Source organism: Salmo salar, chromosome ssa14 (genome assembly GCF_905237065.1).
Source record: "Salmo salar chromosome ssa14, Ssal_v3.1, whole genome shotgun sequence".
NCBI lineage: Eukaryota > Metazoa > Chordata > Actinopteri > Salmoniformes > Salmonidae > Salmo > Salmo salar.
The window spans coordinates 64,379,449-64,392,148 of NC_059455.1; the positions used below are offsets into that span (position 1 = coordinate 64,379,449).

Below are 12,700 nucleotides of genomic sequence, written 5' to 3' on the forward strand. Positions count from 1 at the left end.
CACAAGTCCAAATCCCTGTCTCCACCCATTGCTACTTTAGGAAAGGGCCAATTTTAGCTAGCTGACTAGCTAGCCACCGGAGGACAACAACACAACAAGATGCAACAATTCAAGTCTTTCTGTCAATGACATATATTCTCAATGGGATTTGATAGGAGTGACGCCAAATCCAAGCTGGCTTCCCTTGACACTTTCTTTTGCTGCCCCATGACCATTCACTGTAGAGCTCAATGCTGATTGGTAAATTTGTTATACTTATTTTGTCAAGGGAGGCAAGATGCTATCTGGCTTCCCTTGCCTTCAATGCCACGGGCGGCAACAATGTCATACTCGTTTGAACCAGACAGCATCAAATACATGGCCTACACGTAGAGAAACAGAGTGCCGCTGTTTTGCTCGCTCGGATGCTTTCTCCTGTGAGATATATTTAGCCTCTTGCGAATTGAAGGAAAATTATGAAACACAAGAGAGATGAAAGATATATATTTTTATTTTTATTGATGAAGAATGTTGGGTAGCTTGGCTTCCCTTGGCATCCATGAATAGACGCCCCTGCTCCCATGTAGGTTTATGCAGTCTCTTTCTGACAGTTGACTCATGCACTTCAACATTGATTGTGGCCAGAGAGGCCTGTAGATCCCTTGATGTTACCCTGGGGTTCTTAGAGACTTCTATGAGTATCTTACGGTCAGCTCTTGGGCTGAATTTGGTGGGTCCTAGGTAGATTGCCAGTGGTCTGGAATTTTTTTCAATTTGTAGATGATCGGTCGGACAGCGAAATGATATACTTCAATTTCTTGGAAATGGATTTGTAACTCCTCCCAAACTCACGGGCATCAATAATCTTTCTGCTGAGGGCCTCGGATAGGTCTTTTGATCTTGGCATGATGTGTTACCACACACCCATATGGTTAAGACCAAACCAGACCAAGTTTCTAATCTTTATGGAAGGCTGGATCCTCCCAAGTTAAGTTAAGTCTAATGATTTTATAATAATTTGCACCTGCTTGGGTGTACCTGATTCAAATTTCAGCCCTTTTTCCACATAAAGAAATAGCATTTTTGTTTATTTTAATTGGATAAACATTTTTTGGGGTGATTTTTTAAATTGGTATACCTTTATCAATTAATGTGGTTGGAATTTAGCCTACCCCCTAAGAAATAGGCTACAAAGTTTTGCATATGCTACACATCAAAACACAAGGAATTGTGTTTTTGTAATTTGGTATATGGTATTTCTAAGGACAAGTAAATGTGGCTCATTTGGACAACCTCCCTCTTTTATTGATGACGCATATGGATGATTTTATTGATCTGAATGCAGATGGATGTCCATAAAATTTCTAAAATGTCCGTTAAATTCAAATCTAACCTGTCATGTTGTCTGGCACCAAATTTTCCTAAAGGAAACTCTGAAATGGCATATTGTTTTTAATGAAGATTTTAGAATATTCACATGAAAATCTGTCACCAACTGGATGAAAACCTAGCTATAGACACCCAAAAGACTGGCAAGTGCGCTAGTCCAGTGTCACTTTGATTATGCCTGCACATCATGGTTCACCAGCAGCCCAAAACATCTAAAGAATAAGCTACCATCCTAACAAGCTTGTAAGAACTGTACTTAAACTCCCCCCCTAATATTAATCTGGAGGTTGAGCATTTTTTGTCTCTATCTCTATAAAGGTACTTTATCTATGTAATTGTATATTTATTTATGTGAAAAATAGGGATAACGATGAAAATAAGTCCCCGACTTATTTTCACTTATTTTCGGTCACTTTAAAAAATATTTTTGTATATACAGCGCATTAGGAAAGTATTTAGACCCCTTCCTTTTCCCACATTTTGTTACGTCACACACAGCCTTACTAAAAATATATATATATATATTTTATTTCCAAATCAATCTACACACAATAACACATAATGACAAAGCGAAAACAGGTTTTTAGAAATGTATAAAAAAATATAAGATCAGGTGCATCCTGTTTCCATTGATCATCCTTGAGATGTTTCTAAAACTCGAATGTGGTGCCTACCTGTGGTAAATTCAACTGGACATGATTTGGAAAGGAACACACCTGTCTACAAAAAGGGCCCACAGTTGACAGTGCATGTCAGAGCAAAAACAAAGCCATGAGGTCGAAGGAATTGTCTGTATGAGCTCCAATACAGGATTGTGTCGAGGCACAGATCTGGGGAAGGGTACCAATGTGCTTCACAAGTTATTGCTTTTGTAGGCTGCTATCCTACTAAAAATAAAATAATGTAAGAGAAACAATGGCCACGTTAGCTAAGACCGGCGAAACGACCGTGATGCCCAGGAGAAAGCACTTCAAGTCGTGAGGCATGTCACCGGCTTCTCTCGTCGTGTAGCCCAATCAGTCATGCCAAACGGTCTTGAGTGGCAACAAATCTGCCCAATTAGCTGGTTCGCTTTCCATACACCCACCTCTTTCGACACACCCACTCACCCATACTCTGGTCGCTATATTGACCTGCAGCTTTAATATATATATATATATATACTGCTCAAAAAAATAAAGGGAACACTTAAACAACACAATGTAACTCCAAGTCAATGACACTTCTGTGAAATCAAACTGTCCACTTAGGAAGCAACACTGATTGACAATAAATTTCACATGCTGTTGTGCAAATGGAATAGACAACAGGTGGAAATTATAGGCAATTAGCAAGACACCCCCAATAAAGGAGTGGTCCTGCAGGTGTTAACCACAGACCACTTCTCAGTTCCTATGCTTCCTGGCTGATGTTTTGGTCACTTTTGAATGCTGGCGGTGCTTTCACTCTAGTGGTAGCATGAGACGGAGTCTACAACCCACACAAGTGGCTCAGGTAGTGCAGCTCATCCAGGATGGCACATCAATGCGAGCTGTGGCAAGAAGGTTTGCTGTGTCTGTCAGCGTAGTGTCCAGAGCATGGAGGCGCTACCAGGAGTCAGGCCAGTACATCAGGAGACGTGTAGGAGGGCAACAACACGGCAGCAGGACCGCTACCTCCGCCTTTGTGCAAGGAGGAGCACTGCCAGAGCCCTGCAAAATGACCTCCAGCAGGCCACAAATGTGCATGTGTCTGCTCAAACGTTCAGAAACAGACTCCATGAGGGTGGTATGAGGGCCCGACGTCCACAGGTGGGGGTTGTGCTTACAGCCCAACACCGTGCAGGACGTTTGGCATTTGCCAGAGAACACCAAGATTGGCAAATTCGCCACTGGCGCCCTGTGCTCTTCACAGATGAAAGAAGGTTCACACTGAGCACGTGACAGACGTGACAGAGTCTGGAGACGCCGTGGAGAACATTCTGCTGCCTGCAACATCCTCCAGCATGACTGGTTTGGCGGTGGGTCAATCATGGTGTGGGGTGGCATTTCTTTGGGGGGCCGCACAGCCCTCCATGTGCTCGCCAGAGGTAGCCTGACTGCCATTAGGTACCGAGATGAGATCCTCAGACCCCTTGTGAGACCATATGCTGGTGCGGTTGGCCCTGGGTTCCTCCTAATGCAAGACAATGCTAGACCTTATGTGGCTGGAGTGTGTCAGCAGTTCCTGCAAGAGGAAGCATTGATGCTATGGACTGGCCCGCCCGTTCCCCAGACCTGAAACCAATTGAGCACATCTGGGACATCATGTCTCGCTCCATCCACCAACGCCACGTTGCACCACAGACTGTCCAGGAGTTGGCGGATGCTTTAGTCCAGGTCTGGGAGGAGATCCCTCAGGAGACCATCCGCCACCTCATCAGGAGCATGCCCAGGCGTTGTAGGGAGGTCATACAGGCACGTGGAGGCCACACACACTACTGAGCCTCATTTTGACTTGTTTTAAAAGGACATTACATCAAAGTTGGATCAGCCTGTAGTGTGGTTTTCCACTTTAATTTTGAGTGTGACTCCAAATCCAGACCTCCATGGGTTGATAAATTGGATTTCCATTGATTATTTTTGTGTGATTTTGTTGTCAGCACATTCAACTATGTAAAGATAAAAGTATTTAATAAGATTATTTCATTCATTCAGATCTAGGATGTGTTATTTTAGTGTTCCCTTAATTTTTTTGAGCAGTGTATAAAAACCAGTAACATGCAAAAAACAAAACAGCCAGAGGGATTACGCAAAGAAATAAGGAAGAAAAAAAAAGAACAATGCAAATCAACATTATATCAAATCAAATCCAGACATGGAATACATTTTTTGGGCATTTTGTTTTTATATGTTTTAATGATTCTATTAGTTTTCCAAATCAGATAAAAAAAAATGTCAAAAGTATTTTTCTTCATAAATTTTAATTTGTGTATCAACATTTTTCCTAATAAAATAAAGAAATTTATGACATACTGACGTTCAATTGTGGAATCAGTGTAGTAAAATAATATGTCAAACTTTGATATTTCAATGGATGTATGCATTTTGTTGCCAAGATATAGTTTTACATCAGTCCAGAACACCTCACTATGTTAACAACTACAGAATAAGTGTTCAATAGATTCAGTTCACAAAACTGCTTTCACTGGTAACATCAGGTATATATTTAGAAATCAAGCTATTACACGGGTAGAATCTATGGATAATCTTAATCTTTACTTTATTGGTCACCATAAATTTGTGTGGAGTGAGCCAAGCACGGCGCCAGTTTACATCAAACGATGAAGCCCAACAAAATATAGCATAAGGAATAGAATTCCTGTAGAAAATATCCCTTAAAAAATAACTGTTGAATTTATTTTCTAGTAAACCTATGCCAATCACCTGGATATCACAAACAATAGGAGATGTTGCAAAATATGCAATATTCTCAAGTAAAGATTTTATCCCACTAGGTATAGATCTTCAGGCTAGGGTCTATTTTTCTCCACTTCCTGTCTGACTGACGTACCCAAAGTAAACTGCCTGTTACTCAGGCCCAGAAGCCAGGATATGCATATAATTGGTACCATTGGATAGAAAACACTTTGAAGTTTGTGGAAATGTTAAAATAATGTATGAGACTATAACACAATAGATATGGTAGGAGAAAATCCAAAGAAAAACCAACCAGAATTTCTTTATTTTGAGAGCCCATGCTCTTACAATGGAAAGTATAGGGGCAAAACCAAATCCAGCTCCCAGATTGCAATTCCTATGGCTTCCACTAGATGTCAACAGTCTTTGTTCAAGGTTTCAGGCTTGTTTCTCCCCAAACTAGGAAGAATTATGAGTTTAAGTTCTGGGAGTCAGAGTTGGAAATCACAGGCTGACTACAAAATAAATTTAGAAATCTATATTATTCAATTATTGCACCCACACTGCTCGCGCGCGTCAACGACCGTCTGTGTTGCCAAGGGCTAAAATAGAAGTCAGTTCTATTTCTGATGCAGATCGCGCTTCAAGTCCTGCCTCTCCCATCTCCTCATTGGTTTATAGAAGCAGGTACCCACGTGCTATCTCCTCATTGGTTATACTGAAAGACTAACAAGGTCGGTGGCGGTAATGCACCTAATTTATGAAAGTTGCCAATTTATTTTATTTTTATTTCACCTTTATTTAACCAGGTAGGCTAGTTGAGAACAAGTTCTCATTTACGACTGCGACATGGCCAAGATAAAGCAAAGCAGTGCGACACAAACAACAACACAGAGTTACACATTTAATAAACAAGTGTACAGTCAAAAACACAATATAAAAAAATAAAGTCTATATACATTGTGTGCAAATTGGCGTGAGGAGGTAAGGCAATAAATAGGCCATAGTAGCGAAGTAATTACAATTTAGCAAATTAACACTGGAGTGATAGATGTGCAGATGATGATGTGCAAGTAGAAATACTGGTGTGCAAAAGAACAGAAAAGATAATAAAAACAATATGGGCATGAGGTAGGTAGATTGAATGGGCTATGTACAGCTGCAGTGATCAGTTAGCTGTTCAGATAGCTGATGTTTAAAGTTAGTGAGGGAAATATAAGTCTCCAGCTTCAGCTATTTTTGCAATTCGTTCCAGTCATTGGCAGCAGAGAACTGGAAGGAAAGGCGGCCAAAGGAGGTGTTGGCTTTAGGGATGACCAGTGAGATATTCCTGCTGGAACGCGTGCTACGGGTGGGTGTTGTTATCGTGACCAGTGAGCTGAGATAAGGCGGAGCTTTACCTAGCATAGACTTATAGATGACCTGGAGCCAGTGGGTCTGGTGACGGATATGTAGCGAGGGCCAGCCGACTAGAGCATACAGGTCGCAGTGATGGGTGGTATATGGGGCTTTGGTGACAAAACGGATGGCACTATGATAGACTGCATCCAGTTCACTGAGTAGAGTATTGGCGGCTATTTTGTAAATTACATCGCCGAAGTCGAGGATCGGTAGGATAGTCAGTTTTACGAGGGTAATGTTTGGCGGCGTGAGTGAAGGAGGCTTTGTTGCGAAATTGGAAGCCGATTCTAGATTTAATTTTGGATTGGAGATGTTTAATATGAGTCTGGAAGGAGAGTTTACAGTCTAGCCAGACACCTAGGTATTTGTAGTTGTCCACATATTCTAAGTCAGAACCGTCCAGAGTAGTGATGCTGGACGGGCGGGCGGGTGCGGGAAGCGAACGGTTGTGTAACGGTTGTCGTCGGGAATAGAGGACCAAAACGCAGCAGGAATGTGGATGCTCATCTTGTATTTATTTTAAATAATGAGAACACCAAAATAACAAACAAAGACCGTACGAACAACAAAACAGTCTTGTCATGCTCACACATGCAAAACAAGAAACAATCTCCCACCACACCAAACCAAACAATTACCCATATAAATGACTCTCAATCAGAGGCAATGAGAAAGCACCTGCCTCCAATTGAGAATCCAACCCCACATCAACCTAAACATAGAAATACAACAAACCAGAAATAACATAGAAATACAAAACATAGAACATAGACCAAAACCCGGAAATAATAAATCAAACACCCTACTACATAAATCACCACCCCGAACCACATAAACAAAATACCCTCTGCCACGTCCTGACCAAACTACAATAACAAATAACCCTTATACTGGTCAGGACGTGACAGGTTGAAAAGCATGCATTTGGTTCACATTATGTCCTTGCAAGTGTTGCATTTATTCTCAAAATAAATTATGCTGGCAAATATTTTTTGCAACTACAAAACTGATTATAGAGGTGAAACTCATATTTTACATGCTTGAACAGTTACTGTATGTCTCTATTCTGCCTGATGCTGCTCTGTTAGATACACTGATATAATGTAACAGAGATACAGCAGCAACAGAGTAAAGATGGAGAACAGCCTCAAACCGAGTGATGACTAATCTGACCATGAAAAATTATTTGCATCACTCTCTAGACTAGAGACACCATTTCAAGGGGCATGTGAGGTAATGTGGACATATAAATCAAATCATATTGTATTGGTCACATACACATGGTTAGCAGATGTTAATGCGAGTGTAGTGAAATGCTTGTGCTTCTAGTTCCGACAGCGCAGTAATATCTAACAAATAATCTAATAATTCCACAACAACTACCTAATACACACAAATCTAAAGAGATGGAATAAGAATATGTACATATAAATATATGGATGAGCGATGGCCAAGCGGCATAGGCAAGATACAGTAGATGGTATAAGATACAGTATATACATATGAGATGAGTAATGTAAGATATGTTAACATTATTAAAGTGGCATTGTTTAAAGTGACTAGTGATAAATCAATCAAATGTATTTATAAAGCCCTTCTTACATCAGCTGATGTCACAAAGTGATGTACAGAAACCCAGCCTAAAACCCCAAACAGCAAGCAATGCAGGTGTAGAAGCACGGTGGCTAGGAAAAACTCCCTAGAAAGGCCAGAACCTAGGAAGAAACCTAGAGAGGAACCAGGCTATGAGGTGTGGCCAGTCCTCTTCTGGCTGTGATGTGTGGTGATTATAACAGAACATGGCCAAGATGTTCAAATGTTCATAGATGACCATCAGGGTCAAATAATAATAATCATAGTGGTTGTCGAGGGTGCAACAGGTCAGCACCTCAGGGGTAAATGTCAGTTGGCTTTTCATAGCCGATCGTTCAGAGTATCTCTACCACTCCTGCTGTCTCTAGAGAGTTGAAAACAGCAGGTCTGGGACAGGTAGCACGTCCGGTGAACAGGTCAGGGTTCCATAGCCGCAGGCAGAACAGTTGAAACTGGAGCAGCAGCACGGCCAGGTGGACTGGGGACAGCAAGGAGTCATCAGGCCAGGTAGTCCTGAGGCATGGTCCTAGGGCTCAGGTCTTCCAAAACAGAGAAAGAAAGAGAGAAAGAAAGAGAGAAAGAAAGAGAGAAAGAGAGAGAGAATTAGAGAGAGCACACTTAAATTCACACAGGACACCAGAAAAGACAGGAGAAATACTCCAGATATAACAGACTGACCCTAGCCCCCCAACACATAAACTACTGCAGTATAAATATTGGAGCCTGAGACAGGAGGGGTCGGGAGACACTGTGGCCCCGTCCGACGATACCCCTGGACAGGGTCAAACAGGCAGGGTGTAACCCCATGATCCATTTATTAAAGTGGCCAATGATTTGAGTCTCTATGTAGAGATTGCTGTTTAGCAGTCTGATGGCCTTGAGATTGAAAAATAGCTTCTCTTTTTTTCAGGCCCCAGCTTTGATGCACCTGTACTGGCCTCGCCTTCTGAATGGTAGCGGGGTGAACAGGCAGTGGCTCGGGTGGTTGTTGTCCTTGATGATCTTTTTGGCCTTCCTGTGGCAACAGGTGCTATAGGTGTCCTGGAGGGCAGGTAGTTTGACCCCGGTGATGCGTTGTGCAGGCCGCACCAGCCTCTGGAGAGCTTTGCGTTTGAGGGCAGGGCAGTTAACGTACCAGGCGGTGATACAGCCCGACAAGATGCTCTCAATTGTGCATCTGTAAAAGTTTGTCAGGGTTTTAGGTGAAAAGCCACATTTCTTCAGCCTCCTGAGGTTGAAGAGGCGCTGTTGCGTCTTCTTCACCACACTGTCTGTGTGGGTGGACCATTTCAGTTTGTCTGTGATGTGTACGCCGAGGAACTTAAAACTTTCCACCTTCTCCACTACTGTCCCTTCGATGTGGATAGGGGGGTGCTCCCTCTGCTGTTTCCTAAAGTCCACGATCATCTCCTTTATTTTGTTGACGTTGAGTGAGAGGTTGTTTTCCTGACACCACACTCCGAGTGCCCTCACCTCCTCCCTGTGTCGTCTGCAAACTTGATGATTGAGTTGGAGGCATGCATGGCCACGCAGTCATGGGTGAACAGGGAGTACAGGAGGGAGCTGAGCACGCATCCTTGTGGGGCCAAAGTGTTGAGGGTCAGCGAAGTGGAGATGTTGTTTCCTACCTTCACCACCTGGGGACGCCTCGTCAGAAAGTCCAGGACCCAATTGCACAGGGCAGGGTTGAGAGCCAGGGCCTCAAGCTTAATGATGAGCTTGGAGGGTACTGTGGTATTGAATGCTGAGCTGTAATCAATGAATAGCATTCTTACAGAGGTATTCCTCTTGTCCAGATGGGATAGGGCAGTGTGATGGCAATTGCGTCATCTGTTGGGGCGGTATGCAAACGAAAGTGGGTATAGGGTGGCAGGTAAGGTGGAGGTGATATGATCCTTGACTAATCTCTCAAAGCACTTCATGATTACAGAAGTGAGTGCTATGGGGCGATAGTCATTTAGTTCAGATATCTTTGCCTTCTTGGGAACAGGAACAATGGTGGTCATCTTGAAGCATGTGGGGACAGCAGACTGGTGTAAGGAGCGATTGAATATGTTGGTGTTGTGACGTGGCTGGTTTTCTTTTTGTAGTCCGTAATTGCCTGTAGACCCTGCCACATAAGTCTTGTGTCTGAGTCATTGAATTTCGACTCCACGTTGTCCCTATACTGACATTTCGCTTGTTTGATTGCCTTGCGGAGGGAATAACTACACTGTTTATAGAGTCCGGTGAAGTTCCTTGAGGGCCGTCGTGGTATCTGCTTGAGGGGGTATATACACAGCTGTAATGATAACTGAAGAGAATTATCTTCAGAGATAATATGGTTGGCATTTGATTGAAAGGAATTCTAGGTCAGGTGAACAGAAGGACTTGAGTTCCTTTATGTTATGATTACACCATGAGTCGTTAATCATGAAGCATACCTTCTCCCTTCTTCTTCCCAGAGAGATGTTTATATCTGTCGGCGCAACGCATGAAGAAACCCGGTGGCTGTACCAACATATCCCGAGAGAGCCATGTTTCTGTGAAACAGAGAATATTACAATCTTTGATGTCTCTCTGGAAGGCAACCATTTCCCTAATTTCGTCCACCTTGTTGTCTAGAGACTGGACATTGGCAAGTAGTATACTAGGAAGTGGTGGGTGTTGTGAACGCCGTCGAAGTCTGACCAGGAGGCTGCTCCGTCTACCTCTTCTGCTGCGATGTTGTTTTGGGTCGACCTTAGATCCAATGTCCTGGGTGGTGGTCCGAACAAAAGATGTTGGTAAGTTGACGTCGCTCTTATATTCAATAGTTCTTCCCAGCTGTATGTAATAACACTTAAGATTTTCTGGGATAACAATGTAAGTAATAATACATAAAAAAACAAAATACTGCATAGTTTCTTAAGGACTCGAAGCGAGGCGGCCATCTCTATCGGCACCATCTTAACAGCATATACAGTGCATTCGGAAAGTATTCATTTTTTTCAATATTTTGTTACGTTACAGCCTGAATCTAAAATGGGTTAAAAAAAAAATGTCCTCATCAATCTACACACAGTACCCCATAATGACAACGCAAAAACAGGTTTTTAGAATTTTTTGCAAATGTATAAAAATACAAAACTTAAATATTTACACCTTCGGCAGCAATTACAGCCTCAAGTCTTCTTGGGTATGATGCTACAAGCTTGGCACACCTGTATTTGCAGAGTTTTTCCCATTTTTCTCTGCAGATCCTCTAAAGCTCTGTCAGGTTGGATGGGGAGCATCACTGCACAGCTATTTTCAGGTCCCTCCAGAGATGTTCGATCGGGTTCAAGTCCGGGCTCTGGCTGGGCCACTCAAGGACATTCAGAGACTTGTTCTGAAGCCAATCCTGCATTCTCTTGGTTGTGGGCTTAGGGTCATTGTCCTGTTGGAAAGTGAACCTTCACCCCTGCTCTGGAGCAGGTTTTCATCAAGGATAACTCTGTACTTTGCCCCATTTATCTTTCCCTCGATCCTGACTAGTCTCCCAGTCCCTGCCATTGAAAAACATCCCCACATGAAGCATGCGGTGAAGCATGCTGTCACCACCATGCTTCACTGAAGGGATGGTGCCAGGTTCACTCCAGACGTGATGCTTGGCATTCAGGCCAAAGAGTTCAATCTTGATTTCATTATACCAGAGAATCTTGTTTCTCATGGTCTGGGAGTCTTTAGGTGCCTTTTGGCAAACTCCAAGTGGGATTTCATGTGCCTTTTACCGAGGAATGGCCTCCATCTGGCCACTCTACCATAAAGGCTTTTTTGTTGGAGTGCTGCACAGATGGTTGTCCTTCTGGAAGTTTCTCCCATTTTACAGAGGAACTCTAGAGCTCTGTCAGAGTGACCATCAGGTTCTTGGTCACCTTCCTGACCAAGGCCCTTCTCCCCCGATTGCTCATTTTGGCTGGGTGGCCATCTTTAGGAAGAGTCATGGTGGTTCCAAACTTCTTCCATTTAAGAATTATGGAGGCCACTGTGTTCTTGGGGACTTTCAATGTTGCAGACTTTTTTTGTACTTTTCCCCAGATCTGTGCCTCAACACAATTCTCTCTCAGAGCTCTATGGACAATTCTCACATGCAGTGTCAACTGTGGGACCTTACATACAGTAGACAGGTGTGTGCCTTTCCAAATCATGTCCAATCATTTGAATGTACCACAGGTGGACACCAATGAAGTTGTAGAAACATCTAAAGGATAATCAATGGAAACAGGATGCATCTGAGCTCAATTTCAAGTCTCATAGCAAAGAGTCTGAATACTTATGTAAATTAGGTATTTCTGTTTTTTTTTTGGTTTTTTTATATACATTTGCAAAAAAATCTAAAAAACGGTTTTCCCTTTGATGAGGATTTTTTATTTATTTAATCCATTTTAGAATAAGGCAACATGTAACGAAATGTGGAAAAAGTCAAGGGGTCTGAATACTTTCTGAATGCACATCTTTGCTGTCCAATTTTTTTATTTAACTAGGCAAGTCAGTTATTTAAGAACAAATTCTTATTTACAATGACGAGCCTAGGAACAGTGGGTTAACTGCCTTGTTAGCTCTGGGATTTGATTTAGCAACCTTTCGGTTACTAGGCCAACGTTCTAACCACTAGGCTACTTGCCGCCCCAATTTGCACTTCAGTATTGTTGATTGCATAATTTCAGTCATATATATATATATAATATATATATATATATTATATATGTATATATATATATAGCCTAGTCAATGAAAAATACCAAAGAAAAGGCTTACATTGGTCAATTATAGGCCTCTCATATCGGTAACTGAATGCACTCAACACCTGCAGGGAAATACACTATCTAGTTGTGTTGCAATGGCTAACCAATCAAAGTTAGTTAAAATATCTCAACCCCCAGCTCCAGGCCCAATCAGAATTGCTATCATTTAGGCGACCATTCGTTTCAACCTCTCCTGCTTGGTTTAACCTAGATTTT

General features: G+C 42.3%; 1 protein-coding gene across 1 annotated transcript in view; it reads left to right on the top strand.

Moving 5' to 3' along the window:
* The window catches only part of LOC106569843 (H-2 class I histocompatibility antigen, Q9 alpha chain), a 62,960-nt gene that overhangs the window by 29,771 nt on the left and 20,489 nt on the right, over nt 1-12,700 (top strand). The window lies entirely within an intron of this gene.